Source organism: Spinacia oleracea, chromosome 4, assembly GCF_020520425.1.
Source record: "Spinacia oleracea cultivar Varoflay chromosome 4, BTI_SOV_V1, whole genome shotgun sequence".
NCBI lineage: Eukaryota > Viridiplantae > Streptophyta > Magnoliopsida > Caryophyllales > Amaranthaceae > Spinacia > Spinacia oleracea.
Window position 1 is genome coordinate 19427728 of NC_079490.1, and position 13878 is coordinate 19441605.

The window sequence follows — 13878 nt, forward strand, 5'->3', positions numbered from 1 at the left end:
CTAGGGAGGGCATGCTACAAAGTGTATGCATCCTAGACTAATTATATGATTATGTGCAATTAATATGATTCCTGGCATTATGGTTTTTCCGCATGATTTATGTTGTTCATATGCGTCATAACCTAACAATCTCATCCTCTGTTTGCCCCTCTTTGACCGCTCCAGATTCTCCTATGTTGATCTTTTTAGCTGCAGAAGAGGTTAGTCCACAAATATCTGAACCACCAGAAATAACGTTTACCACTTTGTTGAACGTAGGCGGATCTGGTCGATCGCTGCTTGTTGTTGGGTCGGGTTGGGTGGTTTTCTCCTTGTTGAAAGTCTCCTTCCCTTTGTCGTTCAGCAACTCCTTCAAATGACCCCGTTTCAGGAGAAAGGCGACCTCCTTTTTAAAGGAGATGCATTCCTCGGTTTTATGACCGTTGTCGCGATGGAAGTCGCACCATTTGCTCATGTCTTTCATGGAATCTGGTCTGTCGCTCTTCCAGGCCATCTGACTGTTCCACCTACATTTTAAAGGGCGTTCACTACGCTCCAATGTCGACGTTGAAGCCGTATTCGGAGATGTTGAGGTGATCGACCCGTTCATTCCTGTAAACATTGTTAGTATCATCATACTGATTGACATTTTGTACCTGGTTTTGGCGATTGTACGGTTGGTGTCGCTAGTTGTTGTTCCTCGGGGTGTACGATCGTCTGTCGCTGCTGCCCCCTGTTGGTCGTTGAGATGCCGTCTGTATGATCTCGTCGTCTTCAATCCGCATCTGGGTAGTGGCTCTCGACCTGACCTCCTCGAAGGTTGCAAAGGGGTATTTGGTTATTTCTCGGTACAACTCCGAGTTGGGGATGAGACCTCTTTTGAATGCTTCGATGGCTGTCCTGACATCACAGTTTTTTATACTAATTTTTTCCCAATTAAAACGGTTAAAGTAATCGCGTACCGGACCAACCGATAGAGGTCACTCGTCCGTTTCTCCAGTTGGCGACTGCTGACGAACTGTTGATAGAAGGCGTTGATGAGGTCGGAGAGGCAGTAGATGGATCCAGGGGTGATGTTCATGAGCCATTCCAGAGCTGCTCCGTCGAGGGTTCCTCTGAACGATTTGCACATGACGGGTTCGACCAGGTCATAAGGGATGCCGATCTTCCACATCCGTTGTTTATAGACATTGACATGCCTGTATGGGTCAGACCTTCCGTCGTACAGAGTGGTCCAGACAGGGAGTCGGAGTTGATGTGGGACCGTCACTCTGGCGATTGTCTCACAAAATGGTGATGTTGCATACCCGTCGGTCGGTTTCGTCTCCACTTGGGTGGGCGCTCCTAGCAGCTTGGTCATTAGTTTCAACATCAGTGAACATTGCTTCTTCGTGTGGGTTTCCATCTTATTCAGGCGCTTGGTTACGGGGTCAGGTGTTGCTTCATCTTCCTCTCCATGGGGCTCGTCGCCGTCGGACAGGTCTTCAGATTCATCAGTCATCTCAAATATCAGCTTCTTCGGTTTTGCGCCTGGTTTGTAGCGCGACTGGGGCTTGGTGCTTTTCACGGAGTCGAGCTCTTTCTGGAGGTTTTCGACGGATGCTCTCTCTTGAGCTAGCTCCGCCTGGGCCCAGTCGTAGTCCGCCTTCATCTCTGCGAGTGTCATATCTTCAGAAGTCATTGCAGGAGAGGGGATTTTGTGTGAAACCTAGTTAATGTCCCCACAGACGGCGCCAAACTGTTTATGCCAAATTTCGTCTAGGGGCAACTCTTGGCTTGGGTCGACACTAACTAAGTAATTTAATACGATAAAGCAAATAAAGAATAAGACACGACACAAGGAGATGTTGACGCGGAAAACCCAGGAATAAGGTAAAAAACCGCGGATAGCTATGAGGCTATCAATCCACTATGAATCCTAAATTGTTTATCTCTGCTTATGCTTTGTAGAATAAAAATAACTAATACAATGGGTATTTCTGAGTACGAGAATATAATAATCTCTTGAATGCTAGAGAGCTTTTGTTAACTTGTGTCCTCTAATGTTGTTGCCCCTCTCTTTTATACATAAATTCCAACGGCATCACTTGTTGGAAGGATCCATCGAAACCCGAGATCTTCTGCTGGCCGTTGCCCATGATATTCTCCAGTCTTCAACTACTTCCGCATTATTTGGTAACTCCTTGGGCTCGTTCTACTCACGTGACGGCGCAGCATGAAATGGGCTTTGGGCTTGGATCTTGACCTATCTTTGATTATCTACCTGTCGGTCGTCGCTGGTCCTTTGTCGCCAATGGCTCATTGCTGGTCTGCTGTCGCTTATGCCCTGTCGTCTGACGTCATACTCGACACGTTCACTTGACACGACGTTACCTGGGACATGACAATACCTGGTCGACACGACATGATCAAACGTTAAGGCAGTTATGTCGTTAGTCCAAAAAGTGGGATAACACACATAAACTTTTGATATATATCTCATAGATCAATGTTACTCCTTAATATCTCTTTTTTTTTTATTACGTTTTATTAATATAGCATTTTCATTTGTTTTGTTTTTTTAGAATCCAAATTGGATAAAACCCAATTGGGTTGATAGAGTAGTACACGAAAAGAGTTATCCTAAGTCTACAATTCTTACCACCCACAATTTTTACACAAATTACAAATTTGCCATTACTCAAATAGTAACACGGGTGATATTTTGGCCGTTAGATCTGTGTGTTCTCGATGGTCTGGATTTGTTCTCGTATAAGATTTGTTCTCACCTTAAGAAGTGTTCTCACATGATCCCTTTTCTATATATATCTATATTATTAAAGTAGAGTGGTGAGAAATGAGAGGTCTTCAAAACCCTAATTCTCAAACCACAACTAATCCACGTCATCACCTTTAATTTCCTTAAATTAAGCTAAACCAAATAGGAAACTCCCAAAGTATGAAATTAATTATCAACAAGAGGAAAAAATACTAACAAAAAAGGTAAGTATTAAAAACTTACGTCAATTTAAATAATAATATGAATAAAGAAGGAAATTAAAATTAATGCATTTTTTATTAGCTTTTTAATTTTATAAATATCCCGTGCTAATACACGGATATATATATATATATATATATATATATATATATATATATATATATATATATATATATATATATATATATATATATATATATATATATATATAGTTATTCTCATTCGCTATTTTTACTGATATGACAATTGAGTTATTTAATTCTAAAATAAATTGGATAATTATTGATCAAACTTTTTTTTTTTGAGTAAAAATTATTGATCAAACTTGATGTATTTATCGAACTTTTTACGAAATGAGTTATTTGGTTAATTTTCTTATCTTATCAAAAAAGTATGTTGTTTCCTCGTTTATTATAGTTGTGATTATGTTATTAGGTCTTTAGTGTTTATAATGTAATTAGGAATCAATATTTGTGAATACACTAGTAGAAAAAACCCTTAGTGCAGCGGGCTTTTAGACCCCTGTTGCAGCGTACATCGTATGCTGCAACTGGGGGGCCTGCAACAAGACTGAACTTGTTGCAGCGTACATTGTTCGCTGCGAAAAGTGTTTTTTTGCAGCGTACATATATTTCTACGCTGCAACAAGTGTGAAAAATTTGCCAAAATCATGACTTGTTGCAGCATACAAATTGGTGTACGCTGCAAAAAACCCATCCTGTTGCAGCGAACATCTATTTGTACGCTGCAAAAGGTCATAATTTTTGCCAAATTTTACAGTCTTGTTGCAGCGTACATATACATATGTACGCTGCAACAAATCACTTTTGGTGGAAAAAATTTAATTTTATTTAGGGATAGTTAGAGTGTCTTGCACCAAATATAGAAACCTGTAACAACAATAATAATATCTCAAATTGTATAACAAATATAAAAACAATAACTGGTGTTCTGTATATATCATAAAACCAAAATATACGTACTACATTTAAATATATGTACGTCCCAATTTCAACATACGCATACATTTTAATATAAAAGATTGTTCTATAACATCTAAACCAACTCGATCAAGCGCGCTCAGGCCAATAATAAGGCGCATTCCTCGGAGTATAGACCATTGCTCACGAACCACATCAATTTCCTCATTAGCATAAGGCGCATTCCTCGGAGTATAGACCTTTACAAAAACAAAAATTTGTAGGGAGCATTAGATTAAATGCAAATGAAATGTCACATTTTAACATTCAAGCAACTAAGAAAGAAATATCCCTAAAACTCTTGTAAATAGGATAAAACACGATGTAAAATATAGAGTTCCTAGTATCTTGTCTTGTAAAGTTTCTGCTTCTGACAGAAAGAAACTGGTTGTTAACTGTCTCCTTGGGTTGTTTACTTTTAAGAAGGATATAACACTCACTTACAACCAAGAAAAAAAAGAAAGAAAAATAATGCTACATATATCTTTGAAACGAATGAACCGATTATGGGGTTAGCTATGCAAGTCACTAAACTGGTTTCTCAGGAAAAGAAAGCTCCAATTCACAATTAGTGAAGGACTTCCAAAAGTCCCTGCTATACAAAATTTTCAATGAAAATTTGAAAATTTTTAGTACCAAGTTCAAGTAAATGTGAACATGTTCCTGCTGGTGTAAAAGTAAATATAGATTCCTGATCATGTTTTTGTTCCCTCATTATAAAACTCACAATAATTCAGCTGAATTCAATTACTGCCATCTCAACAATTTTAATTCAATCATCAAAACTACTAGATTCAACCATATAAATTTAATTGGTTATTGTTTAGTTTGAGCAGAAATGTAGAATTGTGTAAGAGAGAAAGATGAAAAGAACTTTAGAGTGGTGGTACAATTTGCCTTTTGGTGAAGTTACAGGCATGATATAAACTGCTCTCATCTCAAATGATATTTATAAGAATACAAGTGACTCCACAATTACAGATTCCTCAACAGATGAATTATTAGGCCAAACTAAAATTTTAAAGACCTATCTTCACATATTGAGAAGTTATCAGATCTTATCTGATGAATTTGTGAGCAGTAGCCATGTCACACAAGAAATCTATTACAAGCAGGGTTGAGGGGAAGAAAGAGAGAGAAGAGGGGTATTAGCTCGTTGACTGAGTCCATACTCTATTCTGAAATAACAGTGTTGTTTTCTCCCGTGCTCTTATTTGTTTCTATAGGTCATATTTAGGTTGTTCATGGGTGTTGTATATAACGGCAGTACACTTTGACTCCTGTTTAAAGGGTTTTACTAGCTTTAAACTGGTTTATCTCGGGATAATGGCCTGATAAATGAGACCAGCTTTGAGGAGAGCTAACATGACCCTAGGTTTTATTGGCTTTAAACTCATTTAGGCGTTGTCTATTAACTGGTTTTTTCCAGGAGAAGGCTGCTTTGTTAGCAGGTTAGAACTTAGAAATTACGCGGGAAACTGGACTAAAAATGTTTCAGGAAAGAAGACAAACCTCGTATAACTTCTTACTTCTTCCTTTAGATTCAATTGGGAACTGTCTCAGCATTACAAACAATCTGGAGTCGTTCATAGAAAACATGACAAGTAAATACAGATACGAAGTATACTGGTATACCAAATTTGCATTGTTGTTCGGTTATAGACGATCAAACTACTCAAACATTCAAAAACTGACCTTCATCCGTAAAACAAGAAACTGATCGCAGCAACAAATGAGACAGCTGACAGAATATAAAGAAGTTTAGACAGTCTGAAAATAGTGGTCCCATAACAAAAAAAATCATCATCAATAACAGAAACGAACCTGCAATAAAGATCCGTCCTACGGTTTCCAATGCTTCATTGTTATACAACCAGAGAAAAATCCAGATACAAACCTAAAGCATAAAATATAACTATCATGGGTTCAAACCCTTTGAAAATAAACTGGTAACAAATCACTAACATGAAAGATAAAGTAAACATGAGATGTAATAAACCTGTATGAAGTAAATTTCAGCGTTTAGAAATATGTAAACAAGCCTCAGCTTATCAGTTGGTAGATATCTAGCCTGAAAAAGTAGGCACTTGTTAGGCGGAAAAGGAGCTAAGATGAAATGAATGTCGTCATTTTCAAATGTAAGCAAGGCAACATCAGATTACACTCTACCTGATGATCGATCTCTGCCCAAAAGAGGACAAGGAGAGTATATGTGGAGAAAAACAGAAGTCCAGGAAGATCCAGTAACACCAATGTTAGAACCTGTCAGAAGCAGAATATCAATGCTATTTTAATTTTCAGAACTTGCTGCGGTTTGCATCTAAAGCATAAACCTTCAAATGAAACAATAACATAAACAACTAGTTACAATTTCCACCCTATTTCCCTAAATAATCATGGGAAACTAAGAGTTATCAATGGCAGTAAGTGTACAACAGTACAAGGATACGAGTAACAGTCTTTTTCTGACATTACTAGGCATACCTGCGATCCAGCATGATGGTGACAGTGATATATCAGACCACAGAGCGAAATACCGATAATAAAAAGTGATTGTTAGCTGGTTTTTTTCCAGGAGAAGGCTGCTTTGTTAGCAGGTTAGAACATTTTTGTCTCCAATGACTTATTTGGCTCTTACTAGAACTAAGGGCAGTAGAAAACTAAAATAAGAAAGACTAAAATGACTGATGCAAAGCACAAGAACAGTTAAATACAAGTTGTGCCAAGAATATATATTCTGTATAATGTCATTAGAATATTTTAGAGTAGTATCCTAGTGTGCCATGGGGTGGGCCAAGGCCCAGGTAGCCCCCCCCCCCTTGGAACCGGCGGTGTGTATTTGTAAGGACCCGGACCCGACCCGAGACCCAAAATGTTGTTAAAACAGGTAACCTAAATTGATGACCGATTTTAACTCGTTAATGCATGGCCCGACCCTCACCCGACACCCGACCGGAATATAACCAATAACGGAACTGAGTCAACCAGACAATGACCCGAACACGGCCGGTTCAACACCCGAACGAGATGTCAACCCAAAACCGTTTATAACCCAATGAAACATGCTATTTTCCTGACTCGTGACAACACGTTACCAGATTTTACCCGACATGTTGACAACCCGACTTGTCATTGACCTAACCAAATAGTAACTTAAATCAAGTTAATATTATTTTTTGTAATTAAAATCTGGAACAAGCAAAGTGGTAAACCAAATTTAACATGAGTTTAATATTATTATTTAAATAAATAAACGCTAAGTATAACTTATTTTGTTCCTACAATGTTTTAAGTTATTTTTTGTTTAATTTAGTTAATAATAAAAACAAGATACCTTGTTTTGAACATTGTACAAGATGTGTTTCGTCTATATTTAATTAATACTCCATAGTATAGTTATACATTTACCTGGACTCGACTCGAATAACTAAGGGGAACTAAAATAACAATTGGTGACGTGGTATAACCGTCAGGAAAATATTGTTGCGAGAAGTCTTGAATTTACATTTTAGCAATAAAAAAAAAACTCTTCCTCTCTGTAGACGCCTACATTTGTGCCTAGGCCCGAAGCGGTGTGTTTGATGATGAAACTATAACCCACTTGGCAATAATGTACTCTGATTAGCCGAAGAACGACCATCGACTGACTGAAGAGATCATCCGGAGCAGAACCTGTTAAATATAGTAACTTACATAAATAGAAATCTTCCTAAAATAGACTGGACTCATACTTAGTCGCATTCGCATCCCGATACGGCTTAATATGTGGTTGCATTGATAGAAAGATAGAATACAATTGTCTGCATTACAACACACTTGTATGCTCCACAATGTTCTAGTGCTTGCCTTCAGCTGTTAGGTTATGATACATATGACAATTCATAAATCATGCGGAAAAACCATAAAGCCAGGAAAGCATATTATTTACACATAATCATTTAGCATAGTTTAGATGCATACACTTTGTTGCATGCCTTCCCTAGCTGCGCCCGAACCGAACAAGAACAAGTCTTTAGGACTCCAAGTGTCGTCCCTCCGTAGATAGTCCACAGCACGTCCGGATCCGCCTTAAGCTTGACCAACTAGGATCGCCCTTAAGGTACTTAGAATTTTCGGCTAACGCAGGCAATTATATGACTGAATTTTTGCTCTCAAAAATCACTTTGAATACTTGAATTCTCTATCCAAAATAATGACCCTAGGCCTTTATTTATAGAGGTATGGAAAGGGAATTGTAATCCTATTAGGATACGAATTAATTAAACTAGAATCCTAATAGAATTCTTATTTAATTAATTCATCCTTTTAGGTTTAGGAATTTAATCATATGTCGAAACCTGATAGCTTTAGGATTCGTATAGCACACAAACACACACACGCACGCACAGCAACCCACGAGGGGCGCCATGCGCGCGCGCGCAGCCCGCGAGCTCGCAGCCCATTGCCACGAGGCCCACACGCTGCCGCAGCATTGGCGCGCGTTGGGCCTGCCTTGCGGTGGGCCTGGCGCAGCCTTGGCTGGTGCATTGTGGCGCGCTGGCTTGCTGGGCGATGGCCCGGCTTCGTGCTGGGCCTTCGTCTGGCAGGCCTCGTCCGATGCTAATTCGTACGATACGCTTCCGATTAATTTCCCGATTCCGGAATTCATTTCCGATACGAACAATATTTAATATTTCCGATTCCGGAATTAATTTCCGTTTCGAACAAATATTTAATATTTCCGTTTCCGGAATTATTTTCCGATTCCGATAATATTTCCGATTCTGACAATATTTCCGTTTCCGGCAATATTTCCGATTCCGGCAATATTTCCATTTCCGATAATATTTTCCGATACGTACCATGTTTCCGTTTCCGGCAACATCTACGACTTGGATAATATTTATATTTCCGATACGATCCATATTTCCGTTTCCGGCAATATCATCGTTTCCGGAGCATTCATTTCTTGCCTGTGACGATCTCAGCTTCCCCTGAAACCAAGATCCGTCGATTCCAAATATCCATAGATGGAGTATTTAATGCCATTAAATACTTGATCCGTTTACGTACTATTTGTGTGACCCTACGGGTTCAGTCAAGAGTAAGCTGTGGATTAATATCATTAATTCCACTTGAACTGAAGCGGCCTCTAGCTAGGCATTCAGCTCACTTGATCTCACTGAATTATTAACTTGTTAATTAATACTGAACCGCACTTATTAGACTTAACATAGAATGCATACTTGGACCAAGGGCATTATTTCCTTCAGTCTCCCACTTGTCCTTAGGGACAAGTGTGCATTTCCTAATTCCTTTGTCGCTCGATGCTTGCTCTTGAACATAAGGTAAGAGTTGTCATCCTTATTATGTCCAGAGGTGTTCCTCGGTTTCAGAGTTCAACTGATCAAATAAACAGATAATCATAGCCTATGATTCATCCGAGCACGGCCATGCATTTCACAGTTTCTAGCTCTCCGAGTGGCCTTGTACAACTTTTAAGCATCTCATCCCGATTTATGGGAGGACAATCCCAATCTTGCGATCTTGAGATTAGACTTCGTTTGATAGGTGATTACCTGAGCGTTGCCTTTATAGCCTCCTTTTACGGTGCGACGGTTGGTCAACGTCAAAGCAACCAGTTCTCAAACAAGTAATCTCAAATCACTCAGGTATTGAGGATTTAGTGTCTAATAATTTTAATGAAATTTACTTATGACAGATTTTCATCTCTTACAGCAAAGTTTCATAGGTCTTGTCCGATACTAGTCTTCCCAAAGTAAGTATCTATGCAAATGATTATGACATTGCCATGTCCACATAGTTCAAGAAACAGAACTAATAGTCATCTTGCATTCTAATCGTCTAACGTTTTCTATGCGTCCAATTTTATAGAAAACTTCGACTAGGGACCATTTTCAACCTTTGACATTCAAGTTCACTTGATAGACATTTCTTAGTCACAGGACTGGTCCTGACAGTCTATCTTGAATATATCGTCAAATTGAAGGGACTCATCATTTAATAAACCACAAATTAAATGGAAAAATGAATTCTTTTCATTTATTGTGAATGATTAACCAATAATTTTTTACAAAGATTTAAACTCTAAAACTTTAAAACATTAAACAGGGATATCAAAGCCATTCTCCAATATGCTTGATTCCCATAGCTGCAGTGTGCGAGTTGTGCTTCGCCTGCGGCAGAGGTTTAGTCAATGGATCTGATATGTTGTCATCTGTTCCAATCTTGTCTATCAAGCTATGTAATTTATTTATGGAGAAGGGAGTGTCAATCATATTTGTGTCTGATAGACGAAGTAATTCGACCTTATATTACATATATTATATTTATCGATCATATTGTTTGAGGGATTATTGGCGATTATGTAAAAGTGAAAGTGTATTACCTTTTGAACATAAGGTTGTACTAAAAGCAACAACTAAATAAAATGGTATGCACATGCCTTTACAATATAGAGTTATTCACCAAATTTTAAGAAATTGAGCTATCAAGTGAGTAACAATCTTCTTCACAAGTAGAAATATAATGAATACTTAGTAATAACCATTGCTAAATGGTATCATATCTCTAACCTTGAGTCACTCTAGCTTATAGCATTTGGATGTTCTGTTCACCAAAATCCCCCAGACTGAATCGGATTATTGTTGAAAGAAAAAAGAACGATATCTTTCCTTCCAGTCAAGTGTACCAGCTAAAAGATTAAAAAAAAAATATTGAAAGAAAAAAATGCAACAATATGCAAGTCTCACCTGAAAGAAGAGCTTTCAAGTCTTTTGTGGCATGAAATTGTAAATGAGTGCCAAGTTGGTTTTTTCTTAAACAACTGCTCAGGAGTCTTATTCCTTGTTGTCATCTATCACGCAACCATAATAGACGACTACAAAGCCGCCTTTCCCTATTGTCATCTAACAAGCACTCAACCCACAAGACATGGCCCTTCCCCTTAAAACACAAGTCACTTTATCTTCCTTCTTACATGACAAGTTATTTCATACTACTCATCCATGAAATGGACAATTTCTTGGTGCAAATTGAAAATTACCCTAAAATGTGTAAATTACCCTAGAAAACTGTGGATAATTATTTCAGAAATGTGGGGAAGTTTTTATTTTCATTCAACCAAATAAAGGAGAGCCATGGTGTGTGAGGATGGACTTGTTCTCCGTCGAATAAGCTATCTTATATTTGATATATGTTGTCAGAAGCACCTAAACCAACTCCAATGAGATACTAATAATCTTTTAAGTTAAAATATCAAAAGATCATCAAATGAGTGAAGATGACAATTCCTCCAAAATCTTAAACATTCATAAATGGACAAAGCTAACATATTATTATAATGTTAAACAAATAGAAATAAGCTTCAAAGTGTATGAAATTATAAAAAAGGTGATATTTTGAAATCTCAAGCCACGAACCACTCTTGATCTTTAGAAAATGCAGATAAAAGGCAAGGCCTTCAATCGACTAAAATTCCATGGTCATATATCTTTATAACTCCGAGATTACAAATATAAAGGCATGTAGAAAACAAAGTTATAGGATGTCTCAAGCAGCTTAGCACCCGCAATGTGCAGAACTATTTCAGCACCCAATGCCTATCGTGTGAGTTGTTCTCTTCACTGAAGCTCAATATGCCAGCTGCATGCCACAATCTCACATCATTTCCTTCATGCCCTAGACAAATGGAAGGCTATAAAATAAATGGCATGCACCAATAGGAGAAATGATTTTTCTAGCTTAAAGGGAACATAAACCAGAAGATTGGAAAATATCATAATACAAAACAAATGTTTAATAAAGTACACAAGGTGCTCAGACAAAGTGAGACAAACCTTGCTTCATATTGTGATCACTATCCAGCTTGGTCACTTGTAATCCATTTCTTTGAATATCTTTGACATCTAGACAGATATAAATGTGTCATAAAATAGATTTGAGGCAGGCACGAGATAATCAGTTGACAACAAACAATACTACATATAACAATTTCCTAGTGTTTTCCAAACCTTTGAATAACCAATCAATCTCTGCATGGCACAAGCTGCAAAATTTAGTAGCAAATGAAATCGTTTGCTTATATCTCTGTAGTTCAAACCTAATTAGGCAGCATTTCCACTCATCTCTAGCGAATAGAAAGAGGCGTCCATGATGCCCCACCTACACAAGAAATAACATACAAAGAAAAAGATATTTAACTTTCATCATATTGCTAGGTTAAGACTGAAGAACTTAAGGTGCCCAGCTCTATGCTAGACCTGGGGTCTGGAACCCTAAAAATAAATCATGCGCAATGATTAGTGGAAAAATGCAGCCCTAACATAACTCAAAGCATATGGGGCACATCTTAGAACACTTTATCTTTTGCAGCAATATTTTCAAGTTTTCCATCTTAGAACGTTCAATTCATCGGCAGTAGAAAAACTTTTAATCTACACTTACTATTCCCAGAGTATCAGCCAAGAATTTAAATAAATCAAAAAGTTAACCCTAATGCAACCTGACCTATGTGAAATAACCCAATATGAAAATGAAAGTATAACCACGATGAATTGACGATGGCCAGAATATTACACGAGCAAATGACAAACTTTAATTTACACATACACTCATAGAGTGAGTAAGATTGAATTAGTAAGGCAGACAAAGGGATAAGAGACACAGGGATAAGACAAAGGGATTGAATTAGTTAGTAGAGTTCTTCAACACCTCGAATAACAAACAAACAAAATAGGCATTTTAGGGTGCATATGTGAAAACCCAAATCAAAGAGGAAAATATTGCAAAAGGCAAAAATTATATGTAAAAGGAAAGATGCACAAATCCAAGTGTTCTATTTTCATTACGTAACTGATCACGTACCATTAACAAAAGATATACAAGAAACAGATCTGAAGCCTTAACCCTGCATCATGGACTAAAATCATCAAAGTAGCCACTGACAAGAAGTAAAAGTCGTAAAAATCAAAAAGAAATCTTCTGAAAGAACATTTTAAGTTTTCAAGAGGTATTCACATTAAGTTACATCAATCATATGAATTCTATGGACAACATGTTAGGTTATGACAAATATAAATCATATATTTCATGCGGAAAAACCATAAAGCCAGGAATCCGAATTAATTGCCACATAGTCAATTAACATAATTTAGGATACATACATGTGATGCGTGCCTTCTCTAGCTGCTCCCGAACCGAACAAGAACAAGTTTAGGACTTCAAATGTCGCCCCTCCATAGATAGTCCACAGCAAGTTCGGATCCGCCTTAGATTCAATTAACTAGAATATTATCTAAGGTATTATGTTTTATTCGAAAGCTTGGTTATTAGTTTTAGGCAAATTATCAAATTCGTTTAAACTTAAACTATATGAATACTTGTTAATTGTGATGTATAAATTGTGATTATGAATCACCTATTTATAGGGAGGAAATATCGGACTTAGATTTCCACTAGGATTTAAATAACTAATTCTATCAGAATTCTAGTCAAATTAATCCATTAAATTTAACGTTTAATTAATCACTAAACATTTAATTCTTGTGGAATTAGGAAACACTACAAGAAAGCACTTGATTACCAACTGCATTTACCGACCGCCATAAAATTAGACAGTAAAAAAAAATTATCAACCGGAAATAAAACAATTGGTAATTTACCGACCAAAAATAGAGCGGTCGCTAAATTTTAAGTTTACCCACCACTTTTAAAGCAGTCGGTAATTTATCGATAGCTTTTTCTTGTATTCCGACTAAAGAGCGGTAATCCGACTATTTCCAAAACTCATTCAAAATTTTAATTACCGCCTATTTAATATCTCCAACCATATAAGCGGTCGTTAATTCTTTAAAGAAAAAAAAAAGCTTGAGTACAATTTGCGACCAACTTCATTCATTTCTACATTTCAAAAAAAACAAAAAAAACGACGCACCCAGC

At 37.3% G+C, this 13878-nt stretch overlaps 1 long non-coding RNA gene and 1 pseudogene across 1 annotated transcript; both read right to left on the bottom strand.

Annotated features, from left to right (window-relative positions):
- Positions 1-3810: 3810 nt before the first annotated feature.
- LOC110792350 (tobamovirus multiplication protein 1-like) lies at positions 3811-6411 on the bottom strand (annotated as a pseudogene).
- A 4948-nt stretch (positions 6412-11359) lies between these two features.
- Positions 11360-12991, bottom strand: LOC130460133 (uncharacterized). Its single transcript, XR_008920079.1, has 3 exons — positions 11952-12991; positions 11778-11846; positions 11360-11619 (listed from the first exon to the last, which is right to left on the bottom strand). It is a non-coding gene; the product is annotated as an uncharacterized lncRNA (long non-coding RNA).
- Between the last annotated feature and the right edge of the window lie 887 nt (positions 12992-13878).